Source organism: Musca autumnalis, unplaced genomic scaffold (genome assembly GCF_047663935.1).
Source record: "Musca autumnalis isolate F117 unplaced genomic scaffold, ASM4766393v1 scaffold_3, whole genome shotgun sequence".
Classification (NCBI taxonomy): domain Eukaryota; kingdom Metazoa; phylum Arthropoda; class Insecta; order Diptera; family Muscidae; genus Musca; species Musca autumnalis.
In genome coordinates, this window is record NW_027411866.1 from 179,709,763 (window position 1) to 179,729,423 (window position 19,661).

A 19,661-nucleotide genomic window follows, 5' to 3' on the forward strand; every position below is an offset into this window, starting at 1 on the left:
CGTACCTCCCGATGTAAGGTATTTTTAACTATTAGCCACATTTTACGATCATCCTGACTGTAATTTGGTACAGTGAGTTCCCAATATGTATAAAATATCCTTGCAAAATTGTCGACGTAGGTCCACGTTTTCTTGTAGCCCCAATATGGGTTTCTGAAATCGGGAGGTACGGCTATATCAAAAAGTGGACCCAGGGACTCCATTTTCAATACCTTTAATACTATTAATATAAGAAAGTTTTGAGCCAAATTTTGTCAGCCAACGTCAAGTGGTTCGACAGTTAATGAGTTTTTACCCACTTTTGGGTAAATACTCGAAATCGGGGTACCCTTATATGGGGGCTATTAGAAAACGTGGACCTATGTTGACAAATTTTTGCAAGGATATTTTCTACATATTGAGAACCCACTGTGCCAAATTTCAGCCACTATGATTGTACAATGAGCCAAATAGACAAAAAATACCTTAAATCGGAAGGTACGGATATATGGGGGGCTATATCAAAACATTGACCCAGAGACCCCATGTTCAGTACCAAAAGTTCTTTTGACATAAGTAAGATTTATGCCACGTTTTGTAAGCCTACGTCAAGTGGTTCGGGAGTTAAAGAGTTTTTACCCAACATTTGGGTAAATACTCCAAATCGGGGTACCCTTATATGGGGGCTATTAGAAAACGTGGACCTATGTTGACAAATTTTTGCAAGGATATTTTCTACATATTGAGAACCCACTGTGCCAAATTTCAGCCACTATGATTGTACAATGAGCCAAATAGACAAAAAATACCTTAAATCGGGAGGTACGGATATATGGGGGGCTATATCAAAACATTGACCCAGAGACCCCATGTTCAGTACCAAAAGTTCTTTTGACATAAGTAAGATTTATGCCACGTTTTGTAAGCCTACGTCAAGTGGTTCGGGAGTTAAAGAGTTTTTACCCAACATTTGGGTAAATACTCCAAATCGGGGTACCCTTATATGGGGGCTATTAGAAAACGTGGACCTATGTTGACAAATTTTTGCAAGGATATTTTCTACATATTAAGAACTCACTGTGCCAAATTTCAGCCAATATGATTGTACAATGAGCCAAATAGACAAAAAATACCTTAAATCGGGAGGTACGGTTATATGGGGGCTATATCAAAACATGGACCCAGAGACCCCATTTTCAATGCTAGATATTCTCTTGACATAAGTAAGATTTATGCCAAGTTTTGTCAGCCTACGTCAAGTGATTCGGCAGTTAATGAGTTTTTACCCAACACTTGGGTAAATACTCGGGTATTTACCCACTTGTTTAAAGTATTGTAAAACTATCCATTTTGAATCGATTTCATAACCTAAACCCAGAAATAGGGTCTAAGATGTTGTATTAGCGATTCAATATAGTAAATACCCAAATAAATACCCACAAATGGGTATTTACCCGGTATTTACCCAATTTACCCAATTTACCGGGAATTTACCCATTGGGTATTTACCCACTGTCCATCTCTAGTTGTTTTTTACTTCCTACTTTGCTTTACTTCTAGCAATGTTTGTCTTCATTCGTAGTTTTGTGTGATTTCTTAACGCTTATTGTTTTTTTGTAAGATAGATATGGAGAAGGAGGAAAAAGGAATGGACAGCACAACTTTATTTAATGAAAATTGTAAATGCTACCGCTAAACTTTGATTTCACTACACAGATAATTTTTCTAGAGATATCTGTTTTTTCCTTCAACTATTGTATTTAAATTCACTAAATCGATAAATGTAAAGGTTATTTGAAATCTTTAAAGTTAAGTTAAAATATTTCTTTATAAGTAATTTAAGAGAATTGTATGAGACGTTGTATGCAAAAATTAATAACAAAAATTGGAAAAATGTATCCTTATAAGACAATGTTGATTTTGGAACGTTTAAAAAAATAGTGTGATATATAGAAAAAGTTTCTTCATATATTAAATACAAGGCTAAGGAGGCATAGACCTGGAGAAGACAAGTAGATAAAGATATTGAGAGTGGCTGCTAACTGAAATTTGTCCTTCCAGCAAAACATAGACTAGATTACCAATACCTCCGCACAGCGATTCGGGAACATTTGGTTACTGGCCAACAGTCCGTTTGTTTTCTCGCCTTGAAATTGCGTAAATATTTCTTCAGTTCAAACTCTATACAAATCGGTCCAGTGCACAGTGGTGAAAAGGAGGTTCAAAATATTTCTGTAGAACCGATCGATCTGATTCTTGTTAAGCATTAGATAATGCTGATTCAGTTCAACTACAGTAGGCGCAGTCTCTATATAATTGCGTCCCCCAGTTGATGTAATGTAAAGGTTATGGACACATTATTCATTCATTTCACTTCATTTTATTTATTTTTTTTTTTTTAATTGTCTTTTATAGCGATTGTTGAACAATTTTATAGCTCAAAAACTCAGAATATTTTTTTCAGTTTTTCGACAAAATGTAGACAAATCATTTTTTGAAAATTTTTATAAAAAATTTCAAAACTGTTTTTTATAAATAAAATTTTATTCTCAGTTGAAAGATTTAGTTAAATTATTTTAAACAAGTGAAACTATTGAACATTTTTCAAAATTTGTTTGTCGTGTTTTTTGAAAAAAATACAAGTTAATTTTAGGGTTTTTGAAAATTCTATAAGATAAAGAAACCAGTTTTTTTCCAATTTTTTTTTTAATTATTTGACACAAATTTTTGAACAAATCTTTAGGGATTTTTTTTATAAAAAATTTCAAAAATCCTTTTGAATACCTTTACCTGTTTAGTTCTATATTTATTTCTATATTTTGTTGAATTCAAACAATTGTATAACAAAGAATTAAAGATTTAATAATAATAATAATAATAATAATAATAATAATAATAATAATAATAATAATAATAATAATAATAATAATAATAATAACAACAACAACAATAATAATAATAATAATAATAAGAATAATAATAATAATAAGAATAATAATAATAATAATAATAATAATATTGAGACAGCTTTAAACTAGCAAAAAATATTGCTTGTGGTAGCCCACACTTGGACGAGCAAATATTTTTATGGTATCGGAGGCTGCAACTAAAAGTCGTTGTAAAAGATATTCTAAAGAAAATAGTTTTGGCCTATTTAAAAAAAATATTCTTTAAGAATCTAAGCTTTGTAAAAATACGCTTAAATACCCTTAAATACGCTTATGAAACAAAAAATATTTTCAGAAATGTAGCCAAAGATCCGTTCTGTCGTTCTGGCGTCCGCTTCCCTTATATTTTACAGTGGTCCAATATGCCTACTGGCCATTTCAATTTCCACAACCTGTAGACATAGGTTGTTTCACATATATGTATATGTTTTTATACCCTCCACCATAGTATGGAGGGTATATTAAGTTTGTTTTTCCGTTTGTAACGCATTGAAATACTCATTTGCGACCCTATAAAGTATATATATTCTTGATCAGGGTAAAATTCTAAGTCGATCTGAGCACGTCCGTCCGTCCGTCCGTCCGTCCGTCCGTCCGTCCGTCCGTCCGTCTGTGGTAATCACTCTAGCATCCACAAAAATGGAGATAGGACGCTGAAATTTTGGGAAAATGCATCTTTTGTTTGCAGGCAGGTCAAGTTCGATGATGGGCTATATCGGTCCACGTTTTGGTATAACCCCCATATAACGGTACCCCCCGATTTACGTTGTTTTGACGGTTTTAGCTACATTTTCAGACCGATTTGGCTATAATTTGACATTTAGGGTTCTTAAATGTCAATAAACTAATATAACAAAAGTTGTGGACATAGGTCCACGTTTTGGTATAGCCCCCATATAACGGTACCCCCCGATTTGCGGTATTTTGACGTTTTTTGCTACATTTTAAGATCGATGTAGCTATTATTTGACATTTAGGGTTCCTTAATGTCAATAAACTTATATAACAAAAGGTCCACTTTTTGGTATAGCCCCCATATAACGGTACCCCCCGATTTACGGTATTTTGACGTTTGTAGCTACGTTTTCAGACCGATTTAGCTATAATTTGACATTTAGGGTTCTTAAGTGTCAATAAACTTATATAACAAAATTTGTGAACATAGGTCCACGTTTTGGTATAGCCCCCATATAACGGTAGCCCCCGATTTACGGTATTTTGACGTTTTTAGCTACATTTTCGGGCCGATGTAGCTATAATTTGACATTTAGGGTTCTTAAATGTCAATAAAGTTATATAACAAAAGGTGTGGACATAGGTCCACGTTTTGGTATAGCCCCCATATAACCGTACCCCCCTATTTACGGTATTTTGACGGTTTTAGCTACATTTTCAGACCGATTTAGCTATAATTTGACATTTAGGGTTCTTAAGTATCAATAAACTTATATAACAAAAGTTTTGGACATAGGTCCACGTTTTGGTATAGCCCCCTTATAACGGTACCCCCCGATTTACGGTATTTTGACGTTTTTAGCTACATTTTCAGACCGATGAAGCTATAATTTGACATTTGAAGTTCTTAAGTGTACCTAAACTTATATAACAAAAGTTGTGGACCTAGGTCCACGTGTTGGTATAGCCCCCATATAACGGTACCCCCGATTTACGACATTTTGACGTTTTTATCTACATTTTCAGACCGATATAGCTATAATTTGACATTTAGGGTTCTTAAATGTCAATAAACTTATATAACTAGTGGGCATAGGTCCATGTTTTGGAATAGCCCCCATACAACGTTACCGCCCGATTTCAGGTATTTTGAGAATTTTACCAACAAGTTTTAACCGAAATATCTGTAATTTGAACATTTGAAATTCTTAGTGGTCACCACACCTCTCCACCAAAAATTGTCCAGAAAGCCCCCATATAACGGAACCTCCCGATTTTCAGTAATTTGATGATTTTAGCTACAATATTAAACCGAACTAGCAGTAATTTGACATTTGAAGTTCTTAGTGGTCACAACACCTCTCCATCAAAAATTGTCAACATAGGTCCATGTTCGGATATAGCTCCCATGTAACGGTACCTCCCAATTTTCAGTAATTTGGCCATTTTAGCTAAAATTTTTAACAGAACTAACTGCAATTTGACATTTGAAGGTTGTAGTGGTCACCATGCATCTGCATCAACAATTTTCAACATAGCCCCAATATAACGGTACTTCCCGATTTTCGGTACTTTGAGGATTTTACTTAAAATGTTTAACCGAACGTAGGACCATGTTTTTGTATAGCCCCAAAACAAACCTCCCGATTTTCCGTACCTTAGCTTTATTTTTGGACGAACTTTCTGTAATTTGAAATTTAAAAGTCAACAAAAATTCTGCAACAAAAATTGTTCATTTAAGTTCATATTTTCGTATAGCCCATATACCTCCGAACTAGCTGTTAATGACATTGGAAGTTCCCACGTTATGTACCGATTTTCGATATTTTGAGGACTCTAGCTAAATTTTTAACCGAATTAGGAGTTATTTGACATTATAGGCTCCCATCAAAAACTCTCAACATAGACCCATGTTTTATTATAACCCCTATATAACAGTACCTCCCAATTTCTAGCCCACCAAAAATTGTCAACAGTTAGATATAGGCACCATAAAAAAGGGCCTCCCGAATGAAGCATTTTATGTACATTATCTGACATTTTAACGTACTCACTTAAAGTTGGGGACAGGAATGAATATTTTATGGTGGAGGGTATGAAAAGTTCGGCCCGGCCGAACTTAATGCTTTTTTACTTGTTTTATTTTAATTTTTAAGATCACTGTTTGCCTCATGCACTTTTTATGTAATTTCGTACTTTTTGTGATGATAATGATATCTTCTACTTTCTATTTGCTCCTCTATGAAAAGTTATTTCTTAACTTAACTCAAAAAACAGTATCTATAATTTTCTCTCTACTTATTACATATGTATTTACATATGTGTGGAATAGAACTTATTAATGTCTTAAACATTCCATTCTATTGGCTACTTATCCTATTGTCTGTAATGCGTAGGTAATTTACAATCATCTAGACATATGGTGGCCTTCTTGTCATATTATATACATATTGGTCAAGCGCATATAACTAACAACATGTGCCAATGTAGAACACATGGTTCAACACTCAGACACTTCAAACACATGCACATATACACACGTACATACACCTATCACTACGGTACACTATTACTTATTCACACTTGCCAAGTTTAATATTCAAATAGCCTTAAACATTATATGTATATGCATGCACATGCATGCATGGACAATCAGAATACACACACACACATACTTAAATACTCTAACCGACTAGTTTATCTGAAGGACATTTTACATTAACAGTCTGGATCATTTGTATGGTATACACTTTAATGTTTATTATCTTTAACACATTGCACTCACAACGAGAGAGAGAGAGATCTCTCTAGTAAGGGAAGAATGAAAAGAATAACTATAAGACACATATAAATTTTATTACAAAATATCTTGCATGGGGATTTTATTTGGACTTATGTTGTAATGGAGACAAACGCATACATATATGTATATATATGTAAACGTTTATCGAAAAGGACAATAAATATTGCAAAGACTCCATGTTTAAGTATCGAATATTCAAGATGGAATTGTTTATTCTCGCATCGTTTTCTATCGTAGCCTATCTATCGTCCTCAGTGTTGACATAATAAGAATTTGATCAATTGTATTTTCTTCTAATCCAATGTGGTGCTGTTAGTTACAGATGATGGTGGTGGCGACAGGAAAGTGCACATCATGCAACCACAATGTGAACATTAACACCGCAGTAGCAAGTGACATTCATTTTATTTAGTGACATTCTTTTTAAAACAAACTATTTCAAGGCAAATTTAAACTAAACGTGTAATCAAATATATACAAAATATAAAACAAAATCAAATTTACTTTAATCATTTTGTTTCCATTTTTATTTAAAAAAATTAATGAATGGCGCATCTATCATATCATGATAAATTTTTTGTTGCCTTCGCCTTCATGTTGAAAGTTGTACTTATAATGAAGTGATTATGATAATGGAACGATAAAATTATCGTCATATTGCTATTTGAATACTATTCATCAAATGCAAGTGATTTTGCATCGAAGATGGTTTTCTTCTTTTAATTATATTTATTTATTTTTATTTTATGTAATAAATAAATGATAATAAATAATAAAAATAAATAAATAAATCTACTCTCCTTCAAAATCCACCTCACTAAATATTTAATTACCACCGAAGTGCTAAAGTCACAACCCCAAATAGCAATTACCAACATTTGTTTCCAACGGAAGTAATTCTTTTATATTTTCTCGTCATCGGATGACAAAAAAGTGTGGAAGTTGTATCAACCAATACACTTATACATACATATAAATTACGATATTCTTCCTTCCTTCCGTTCTTATATAAAATAAAAAAATGGCATAGTCTCAGTGTGCGTGTGTGAATGAGTGGATATTGACACATTCCCCTGCGGTTTCACACAATGCGTATGATTAATGTGGTACTGTTCATACGCACCATGGTTTGTATCGGCAGAAATTATGATTATTATTATTGTTTATATGCCGCCTGGTCGCACAACCTTGTAATGGGTCAAAGTATTTTTATGACATTTTCTGGCGTTTTCTTCTCACAAAAAAAAAAAAAAAAAAAAAAAAAAAATGACACAACATTTATCATTACTCCATTGTGGATGAGAGAATGTGTATGTATCGGTGGGTGTCGAAAGGACCTCTATTAGCAAATGTCATACATTATTGTTAATGGTTGTTAAGTCAGATGAATGTAATGTGACTTGGTGTTATGAAATATAACACATTTTTTATAAAAAAGTATTTTATTGTAAGTGAAAGAATTTTGAGAAGAATATGGTATTTTATCCATCGGGTACAGAGGAACCACATTCAAATCAAACGCTGACATAATGGATAATAAATAAGAAGAAACGGTCTTGATTGACTTTAACATTGCAAAGTCCAGGACTTGTCCGTTCGACTAACCTTTACGTAATTCGAAGGTATCGTACCTGACGACAGCTCTATCATTACTTTAGTTATTTACAGCTTACATTACTTATTAAAATTAATTAGATCAAATCTGTCGGATTAGTACAAAAGTCAAGAACGTGCATTCTATGTAATAGCAAATGTACTCGGAAAGTCCAAGGTCAATACTACTGCCTTATAAAAAGTGCAATGAATTGGAAAGAGGTCACATGAATAACTAATGACATGAGTCTGACTGTTAACTTTTGGTTAGTCGGAGGCTTAAACGTATTGCCAGCAGATTTACCTACTGATTGAGCAGCCTCTATATATAGTAGATCTCTTAAAATAGTTTTCTATAGGAAAATACTTCCAAAGATGGTTTTCTATAAATATAAAATCATCTAAAGTGTTCTTCCGTAAATAAAAGACGCACTTAAGATTTCTTATAGAATGGATATCCTTCTAAAGGGAGACTTCCTCCTAAAAGGGCGTTCGTAAATAAAAACCTTCTAAAATGTTTTTTCATAAATAAAAATCATCCGTAATGGACCAAAATAAAAATATCGTAAAAAGGTTTTCGATAGATAAAAGATCTCGTGAGTACATGCTTGAAGAGTCTTTCATAGATAGGGGTGTTCTATAGAGCTGACTTCGGTAGATATAAAGTTTTCTTCCATTGATGGAATACCTCCTAAAGCGGCGCTCGAAAGTATGAGGACTTGATAGATAGAACGAGTCCTACAAGTGCCTTTCGTTGATAAAGGATATCATATAGGGGTCTTTGATAGGAAGATGATAAAGTAGATGAATTGAAGACCTTCGAAAATGGCACTTCCATAGATAGAATGAATATTACAGCAGTCTTCAATAAATAGACGATCTCATAAAGTATGACCAGAATTCTTTCTTTAATATAAGTCTTAACTCGGTCAATACTCCGACCAAAGACGGTTACGATCACACAAAAATATTTCTACAAGGGCGAACATTTACTGCTCTGACCAGAAGATTGGAACACCAACAACAGTTCCGATAAATTCTAATTTCTTTAAAATAAATCTTAACTGGTCCCACATCCCGACAATAGATAAGAGAGAACACATTTAAAGGTGATTTTAATGCTATCATTGCAAATGAGTATATCTTTGGTCCAACTATTGAAAGAGATACTGCCGACAGTTTCAAGAGTTGACCTAAAGAGGGGACCTTAAAATCGTCCCGAAAGGCGACTTTTGGGGTCCAAGAGGTATTAAGGTCGTCTCAGTATACCAAATAAATTCGTCGGAAGTGTCGACCCTGAAGTTGTCTCAATAGACGACCTTGAACTCGTCTAAATAGACGACCTCAAAGTCGTTTAAAGAACAGAAATTCGTCTTATTAGACGACCTAAAAGTCGTCTCAATAAACGTCTTTAATGTCGTCTCAAAAGGCGTATTTTGAATCGTCTCAATAGACGTCCTTAAAGTCGTCTTAATAGACGACCTTTAACTCCTCTTAATAGACCTGAAGGTCGTCTCAATAGGCGAACCTAAAGTCGTCTCAAGTACCGACCTCAAAGTCATTTCAATATATGACCTTAATGTGGCCTCAATAGACGACCTTAAGGTCATCTCAATAGACGATATTAAAGTCACCTCAATAGACGATCTTAATGTCGTTCCAAGCGGCCAGCTTAAAAACATCTCAATAGACGACCTGAAAGTTGTCTCAATAAACGCCCTTAATGTCGTCTCAATAGGCTTCCTTTAAGTTTACTCAAAAGGCGACGCTAAAGTCGGTTCAATAGGCGACTTTAAAGTCGTCTAAATGGATGATCTTAATGTCGTTCTAAGTGGCCAACTTAAAGTCGTATCAATAGACGAACTTTAATTCGCTTCAATAGACTATCTTAAAGTCGTCTCAATAGACGACCTTCACATAGTTTTAATAGACGACCATAAATCCTCTCAATAGACGACCTTAAAGACGTCTCAATAGGCTTCCTTACAGTCGTCTCAATAGACGACCTTTAACTCCTCCTAATAGACGACTTTTAACTCCTCTTAATAGACCTGAAGGTCGTCTCAATAGGCGACTCTAAATTCATCTCAAGTACCGATCTCAAAGTCATCTCAATATACGACCTTAAAGTGGTCTCAATAGACGATCTTAAGCTCGTCTCAATAGACGATATTAAAGTCGCCCCATAGACGATCGTAATGTCCTTAGGGTCGTCTAATTAGATGAACTTAAATTCGCTTCAATAGACGACCTTAATTTCGACGCAACAGTCGACCTTCATATCGTTTTTATAGACGACCATAAATCGTCTCAATAGACAACCTTAAATTTGTAGCAATAGACGACCTTAAAGTCATCTCAGTAGACTACCTTAGAGTCGTCTCAATAGACTAACTTAAAGTCGTCTGAATAGACCAGCATCAGGCAACCCATACCAACGCACATTCCGCTGTTTAAATTACTATCGGAGACATAACATGCTAAATAGTCATTTCGCTAAGGGACGCATACACAAAAAAACAAAAGAAGGTCGCACAACCTTCTCCATTGCCTGCTCAGCTGAGACTAAATTGTTTTGTTCTCACCACATGTTGTATACGTGAATAAATGTACGCTCCCAAAGAGCGTGCGTGCACCCTTTGCCTAATGCTGGAATAGACCAGTGTTCACCAGCGAGCTGCTACTGAGAGCAAATTATCGTAACTTCAAACCAAAACACACGGTAATGTATGCTCAGTTGCTCTCAGTACGGGCTCGCTGGTGAACACTGGAATAGACGACCTTAAAGTCGTCTCATTAGACGAACATAAATTTGTCTTATAGTCGTCGCAATTGATGACATTAATGTTGTCTCTATTGACGATTTTAAAATCGTCTCTATAGACTTTAACGTCGTCTATTGGAAATATTTTCTTCTCCTAACATTTTCGCTTGCGGAACTAACCAATTCGAAAACCTCACTTATCCCATCAGCGCTGGAAATTCCATTAACTATCTAATTTATGCGACATGTCGTTAAGATTCAGACATGTGGGGTTTTTTATACCACTGTTGGGCAGAAATGCTCGGCCTCATACACAAAAGTGTAAAAAATACATGAGTCTCTCGCAATTTGCCCACCATTGTTTTATACCCTACACCACTATGTGGAAAGGGTATTATAAGTTTGTTTTGGTAAAAATTCATGTAACACCGCGAAATATTCGTCTGAGACCCCCTGGTATACCAATCTTCATATCTCGGCGAGATAAAGCGATTTTGAGATGTGTGTCCGTCCGTCCGTCCGTGTGTCCGTCTGTCCATTATAAATTGTAATCAAACTACAGGCCGCAATTATGGACCGATCATCACGAAATTTGGTATGGAGGTCGGTTTCACATCAGAATAGATCGCTATTTTAATTGGTGATGATCGTGAAATATTTAGCGGGTGAAATGGACCAAAAACATAATTTTTATCAGATTTTGTAGCTGCTCTGTAGGTCGCAATAATAGTCCGATCGCCTCGAAATTTTAAATAAGGTAAGAATATATGACAAAGAAGAAGTTTGCAATTTGAGATGGCGATCAGATAAGTTTTAGAGGGTTAAATGGACCACAACTTTTGTGTGAAAATTGTGAAAATTTTTAATATACAGCTTATATCTTTGTTCCTGAAAGACACAATCCTCCCTCGTGAGATATATTTGGAAGACGATCTCTTGACCTTTCCATTGATGCCAATTATGTTGATGTACGTGATCAGATAACAGAGTTACAGCCTTTTACATCCAGTTTTTTGTTGGTAGTGTAATCATAAGCACCCTAGAGGTAGCAATTATAGCTCAATAGTCACGAAATTTCGCACGAGGTAAGAGTTTATGTTGAAGAAAATGCCTATAATTTTGCATGATGATCTGATATTATTTAGCGGGTGACATAGATTATTACTTTTGTATGAAAAATTTGCAAATTTTATTTTTGGTCCATATTTTAATTCCTGGAAGGTATATACCGGCAAAGTAGCGTACATGAGGAAAAAGGACTACTGACCTTTCCCTTGATCCAATTTGCAATAATGTGTCTGCAAGATAACGGGCCTACTGCCTAATATGTAATGGGGTAGAGAACCACAATTTCCTCCCATGCTACAATTTGTCGATATCATGGCAGAAAAATTTTCAGTTAAATTGTCCAATTGGATGTTTTATACAAGTATTGCAGCATTGGGTCGCCTCGCCACTTATTTTATACCTAAGGATTTAGAGTAAAGGAGGTACATACAAAATACGACCAAAGATGTGTCTCATCGAAATAATGGTTTTAGACCCCAAGTTTTTGGGACGAAACTTGTTTTAGACAATTTGGAGTCTATTTAGCCCAGTCCGTTCATCTGTCACTCTTACTGTCTACTTGGCTTGTCTGCACGAAAATTGTATACTTCGAAATATTTTTCCCAAACTTAGTTTAAGTTCGAATATAGGCTATATAGGTCCACACCTCCCCCACAAAAGTTCAAATTTTTTTTTTTCGAAAAATTGTGTGAACGATAACTGGCGAAGTGAGCAATCGATCGATAGATTGGGTAAAACTATATACAAAATTCGGAAAAGTGAAATTTAAGAGTCCTCTCGAATCGTTTTGATTTTGTTCAGCAGATTGTCCTTGCGGTCCCCTTTTCGAAGGTGCAATTGCAATAGCAAGTCCATATTTCCTTAGATTATGGCCGAAAAGCTCCAAGACTTAGTTGACTTATACTAACTTCCTTGGTGTGTAATTGAATATGAATAATTTTGGGATTTATACATTTGTCAATATCAGAGATGTAGCAAATTGCATTGTATATATGTATATTTATTTATTTTAGGTTATTCCAAAAAGGAACCTGGTATTCAAAGATAATTTGAAGATTTAGCAGGAGGGGCTAATCAATGTAAATTTTCCAATTGTTGAATACTTTTCCACAAACATCCCAGTAGGGACAAGGGAGGCTTCTCTTATATCAATGGATTCATATTATGTTATTTATATGTGACCAAGTTTTTATCGCCCAGTCGGAACGGCGTGTCCTAAGTTGCCACTTGTAGAGACGTTTTTCATGGCTGAAATACTCAGGAAATATCGCCAACATTATCAAGGGGTATATTGCCACGGTTGAAAATTTAATTCAACGTCCAAGGCGGTTGCACATAGCTGATTCCTAGAGGTTGTGGTGTAGGGTATCACATGGTCGGCCCCGTCCGACTATAGCCTTTGCTTACTTGTTTTATTTTTTTTGAACTGTGTTGGTGTATAATTTTCAGAACCATCTGGTGCTGTTTACATTGTAAAATGGAATTTTAAAATCATTCAAAATAACTCCTCTACTCAGTTATTCCCCATCATACAACAAAACCTGCAAAAAGGCTAACACATTAACCCACATAAGGGCAGACAAAGAGGTAGTAAGGGCGAACGAGAGAACATATTGTGCATAGCGCCGTTAAGGCATTCTGACGTGATGGCATGTAGTTCTAGCTATATTTTTACACTATATCCTCTCTACAAATGAAATACTAATTGTTTGTGACATTTTTAACCCTAATGCTATTAATTATTGTCACCATAAATACTTTCACAGAGCGGGTGTGCGGGAGTTTGCCTTTAAAGTGTGGATGTAGTTGCTGTTGCATGGGCTTTGTGGGTTTGGTTTAGTTACTTGTTTTTTTTTTTTTTTTTGCAGCAAATGGGACACCTAATCTCCTCAAATATTTCCCTCCACTTTCTGCTCTGGGGAATATTTAATGAAAAAATGTCTTTCCTTGGCACAAAAAGTTGGGCATTTCAGTGGACTAACAAAAAGTGGGAGTTTTTAAACAATAAAAAGCAAGGAAATTCTTATGTTTTGTTGTACGGTTGTGGTTGTGTTGTTTTCCTTCCATAACTAGCCTCACAAATTAACTTGGAAAACAGGAAACGGAAACAAAACTACTTGAAGGGTAGCGTGTATTTAAATGTTGTCGAAAAGGGTAATTTATGAACTTATATAAAGGCCATTTACCTGGCAGAAGTTAAGGATAGCTTAAAAATGGAGTTATGTTATGCTCTCCACACTGAAAAAAATTATGCCACTAGACGGAAGAAAATTAAAACAAAAGTAGTTGGAAAAGATTTATTGTTGGACTTTATAACTCATATTTATTTGGCATTTAAATCATTTAGAGCAAATGTTAAAAACTTAATAATAAATAAATAATTAAATATTCACTTTGGCAGTTTTGTTGTGATGTGTGTTTACCTTTTATTTTTAAAGTAAGACCCAGCTTAATCACAGATTTGTTGTTTTCAAATTTTAAAATTTTTTTGTTGTTATTTTCGACAAACTATCAACGTAGTTATGATGATTCTCTGCATTGTGGAGACGCATAACAGTGGGAGTAGTTAATTTGGTTTGCATGTGCGGCTACGAGAGTTTTTGAGTGTTTCTGTTGAAATCGCATTTAAACGAATTCGTCAGTCACATTTAATCTTGAGCTCGAGTCGTCATAAAATTGGGGAAGAGTTCTTTGCTGCAATGCAAAGAACTAAGGGAACTGATGAGTCCAAGTGGCGTTGGACGAAACTAGTATTCTCTGCCCTTCCCTAAAGTAAATCAATTTTAACTACCCCACTTCAAAAACTTGTTGTTTTTAAAATTTGAAATCAACAAATCTGTGATTAAGCTGGGTCTTACTTTAAAAATAAAAAATAAATAATTAAATAAATAAAATAATTGACTTACTGGACTGTGCTTCATCCGATTTATCTTCACAATCCTCAGTCATATCACAACGGAAATTCGTTGTTGTACAATTGCATATAAGCCGCAATTTATTTGACCGGCCTCACATTGGTGTAGTGCTGCATAGAAGGAAATTGTATGATTGCAAAAATTAAATTATAAATTGAGATCTCAGAAAAAGGTTATGAAAAACGGAATGAATGTCAACTTACGGCATGCTTGCTGTTCATCCTCGCCATCTTTACAGTCTTTCTGACAGTTACACACCCACAGTGATGCTATGCATTTGCCATCATTGCAGCGTAACGTACCGGGTGGACATGGCACATTTGGTGTGCCACCGCTTATGCTGCTGCCACCAACATTGCGTTCATCACTAAAACTGATGTGTCCACCATCGGCTAAGCCACCTGAAATTGGATAGAAAGGAAAACATTACTATGTGAGTAATTTGTTTATATTTTACAGCCTTTTTTTAAAAAAAGAAGAAAAAATTGTTGTCCAATTATGTGATTGGGAATTCCATTGATTATTTATTTACATACATACAAAAACTAATTGCTTTGGTTATTTATTAAAATGGAAATCTTGACGACTGGTTAATCCCCTTGATATAAAGAAATTTTTAATGAAAACAGTGCATTGTGAAAGATGGATGAATAGGAAAAAAAGGAGGAATTCTAAAGATGATCTTAAACGCTTCTCAACACACAACTGTAATGTCGTATCTATAGACTGTCTTAATGGTATCTCTATATATAATTGTTCCACAAAAATCCCATACAGGACAAGGTAGATTTCCCTCATATCAATGAGTGCACCCCGATTCATATTAGCTCAATGGTATGGGACTTACTGTTTATTGCCGAGTCCGAACGGCGTGTCTTAAGACACCACTTGTAGAGAAGTTTTACATGGCTGGAATACTTAGGAAATGTCGCCAACATTACTGAGGGGTATTTTGCAACCGTTGAAATTGTTGATACTGCCTGTCCTGGGAATCGAATCGAATCGAATCGAACCCACGGTGGCACCCGTCTCTATAGACGCACTAAAATAATCCATTTAGGTGCACTTAAAGGCGTGTCTATAGGCCGATATAAAGACGTCTCTATAGACGATCTCAAAGGCTTCTCTATAGACGGCCAAAGACCTCTCTACAGACGGCCTTAGAGGCTTCTCTAATGACAGCCTAAAATTTTTCTCTATAGAAGGCCTTAAAGCGTATATATAGCTGCACTTAAAGCAGTGTTGCCGAATTTTAAGATTTAGCGTCATGACGATTTGACGATTTTATGCCCTGAAATGACGATTTTTCACGTTAACCAAAATTACATTAAATAAATCAGGATAATAATATTTTAACCAAAATTTAACGAAATAATTTAAAGGCAACAATGTTGAAATCTCGATTTTATGAGCTCTACAATTCCAGCCAGTTTATTTATATTTAGGTAAATATCTACACATTCGAATTATATAAGTTGAAATTTATCGGTTAGGATTGTAAATGGATGAAAATCGTCATTATCGTTGTGAAAAATGTAGGAGTCCAGCTTTCTGCACTCTTTTAGAGGTCTGTTTGTAAGTCATGACTAGACAGCGGAATTTTAGGCAACCTATTTTTAATCCGATTAATGTCAAATTTTGGAAATGGGCATATTTTTGGCTTCTGATTAAATTACAATCGAAACATATCACATATGCAAAAATATGAAAAATGCATATTTTCGTATGCAACAAATATTTCAAAAATATCTTCAAAAATGTTTATGTGTACATTTTTTCTGTTTAAAATTCAAATCAATAAAATAAAGAAATGTATAACCATAGGCGCAACCTTCAAAATACCGGAAATCGGGAGGTACTTTTCTATGGGAGCTATATGAAGACGTGGACCAATAGTGACAAATTTCAAGTCAAAAATTTTATACCTCAACGAAGACTAAATACCGAATTTCAGTTATTTCGGTGGGATATTGAGGCCACTACCTTCAAAATACCGGAAATCGGGAGTTACCGTTCTATGGGGCTATATGAAGGCGTGGACTAAATACCATATTTCAGTCTTTCGGTGGAATATTGAAGTCACAACCTTCAAGATACCGAAACTCGGGAATTACCGTTCTATGGGGGCAATATGAAGGCGTGGACCTGTACGGACAAATTTCTGGTAGAATTTGTTATACCCCCAACAAAGACTTAATATCAAATTTCAGCCATTTCGGTGGGGTATTGAGGCCACAAATCCTTGCACACAGTAAATCAGGCGATATTTGAGCAAAGCTGTCATTCAAAACTGGCAGTGCATTTACCTTTCTCCATTGTTGCAAACTCGATAGCCATAAGGGAAACTCGCATCTGGTAAAAGCTTTTTTCTTTAAGTGTTATTAAATTAGCTTTACTGCTTTGGGTTTTATATCTTATGTACGAAAATTCGCATTAAGCGGTAACCAAACCTAGTTTTAGACTATGTTGACGATTTTTGACGATTTTCCAAATGTTGTTGACGATGTGACGTTTTTTTACGATTTCCGATCAAAAACTGTCGGCAACGCTGACTTAAGCCGTATCTGTGGACGGGCTCAAAGGCATTTTAATATAAAGCTTTAAAGGCGTATCTATAGAGGACATTAAATTCAACTTCTTAGATCTTAAAGCCGTCTTTGTAAACGACCTTAAAGACGTCTTTGCAGACGATTTTAAAATCATCCTTGTAGACAACTTTGTTTTTGCAGATGGCTCGTCTTCACAGACAACAATTAATTCGTATTCAAGCACTACTCAAAAGACTTCCTTATGGACGACCTAAAAGTAGTCTGCTTAAACGACCTGCAAATCATCTTTATAGACGATTTCAATGTCGTCTTCATTGACAAACTGAAAGGCGACTTCATGGACAACCTGAAATTCATGTTCATGAACTGTCCTAAGTCGTCTTCAGAGTCGACCTTAAAGTCGTCTTCATAGGCGATCTTGAGGCCATCTTCCTGGACGACCCTAAAGGCGCCTTCACAGACGACCTTGAAGTCGTATTCATGGACGATTTTAAAGTAGTCTACATAGACGACTTTCAAGTCGTCTTTGTAGGTGACCTGCAAGTCGTGTTTATAAACGACTAGTTTTGTGCCAAAGGAACTATATGGAACTATCTAGTTCACTTCGCAGTTCCAATGGCAATGTTTTTTCTATAAAGTCATACGTTTTGGAACTAGTGCAAGGAACTAGATTACCCAACTTTATAAACAACGTTCAAGTGGACGACCTTAACCCTTATAAAGCCACTGGTCGCTTAAACACCACAAATAATGGTTGCAAAAATTGACGTAAAACTTGGAAATTTTCAAAATTTGTTGCGGGTTTTTTACATTTTGTTATAGTATTGTCTGTTATGTGTCATTTCGTGCTTATAAGGCTTCATTGGACTAAAACCCAAGCAATTACAGAAATAGATTTTTTTTTGTAATTTTCGACTTTTGTCGAAAACAGTTATTTCTTAAAAATGCTTATTTTATTTTATTTATATATTTGTGTATACCTGCACAACAAGACAAAGTCTTATAAATTACAGTACAGGTTTATAAAACAAAACTATTTCCATTTTTGAGAATTATAAAATTTTTGTAGAGATAAATGAAAAGTGTAACAAAATTAAGTGTCAATAAACATTTTTAAAGTTAATTAGCATTTATAATGTGATAAAAATAATAATAAAAAATAAATAAAAATATATGAATGAAAGCAAGCAAAGATGATTACAATTATAATGACCACAATATTTTCAGATTAAGTAGGATTACGGAAAAGAGAAGGATTACGGAAATAAAGCTCAAGTGTACGTTTAAAGTGGGATGCGTTGTTGATTAATTGTAAGGGGTGTGGGAGAGTATTCCAAAGACGAATTGTACCAATGAAAAATTGCCAATCTGATACGAGGCTTCTACGGAGAAAGGGTTTGATCTTCCTTCCTCTTCTGGATATTGAAAGAGTAATTTTTTGATATAGATAGTTTGGGTTGTGAGTAGTTATGATCTTGTGCAAAAATTGCAAAGATTTTATGTTAAGGACAGTGGTGAAACTGATTCCGTAAAGAGAATTGGTGAGATGAGATATATCCTGCGTTCTACTCAGCCCATAGACATAACGAATAATACTATTGAAAGCTCTGTTTAGTTTAAGACGACTCTGAGAGTCACAATGAGCAAATATTTCAGAACCGTACAGCAGTCCTGGTACCAAATAGGTTTTGGCCAGTAGACGACGTATGCTCAGAGGCGTAAAGGAATGGGTTAGCCATAAAGTGCGAATTTTTGCAAATGTCTGCCCAACAACAGTATCGACGTGATTTGACCAGCTTAATGAAGAGTTAAACACTACTCCCAAGTTTTTAGCAGAAGAAACTTGCTCAATTCGTTCATTATTTATACGAATATTAATGTTCTGGAAAGATAATCTTTTGTTTCTGTGGATGATTAGGCATTTGGATTTATTTGGATTAAGGAAAAGTCCATTAGCTTTGGCCCAGTCGTGCACATGGCATAGGTCGTCATTGATTTTTTCGACACAGTGGTTGATATTATTAATGTGACTACTCAAAAAGAGTTGAACGTCATCGGCGTACATATGTATATGACAGTTTTTTAATTGCTGGGGAAGGTCATTGGCGTACATGGAGAATAGAAGAGGACCAATTATTGACCCCTGTGGGACACCTGTGGGCACCGCTAGTGGTTCAGATATTTTTGTACGTGTGTACACCGATTGCGAGCGGTTCGCAAGATATGACCTTATAAGATTAGTCGAAGTAATCGAAAAATGGAAAAAATTTTGAAGCTTGTAACACAGATTATTATGGTCAACAGTGTCGAACGCCTTCGAATGGTCCAGAAGAATGAGGAAACAGACCATGTTGTCGTCAATGTCGC

General features: G+C 35.1%; 1 long non-coding RNA gene across 1 annotated transcript in view; it reads right to left on the minus strand.

Moving 5' to 3' along the window:
- LOC141398560 (uncharacterized) overlaps positions 1 to 19,661 on the minus strand; it is a 440,123-nt gene that overhangs the window by 54,414 nt on the left and 366,048 nt on the right. The window contains exons 4-5 of the long non-coding RNA XR_012411661.1: positions 14,949 to 15,146; positions 14,737 to 14,855 (exon numbers count right to left, since the gene is read on the minus strand). This is a non-coding gene — a long non-coding RNA (uncharacterized lncRNA). The remainder of the gene's footprint in view (positions 1 to 14,736; positions 14,856 to 14,948; positions 15,147 to 19,661) is intronic.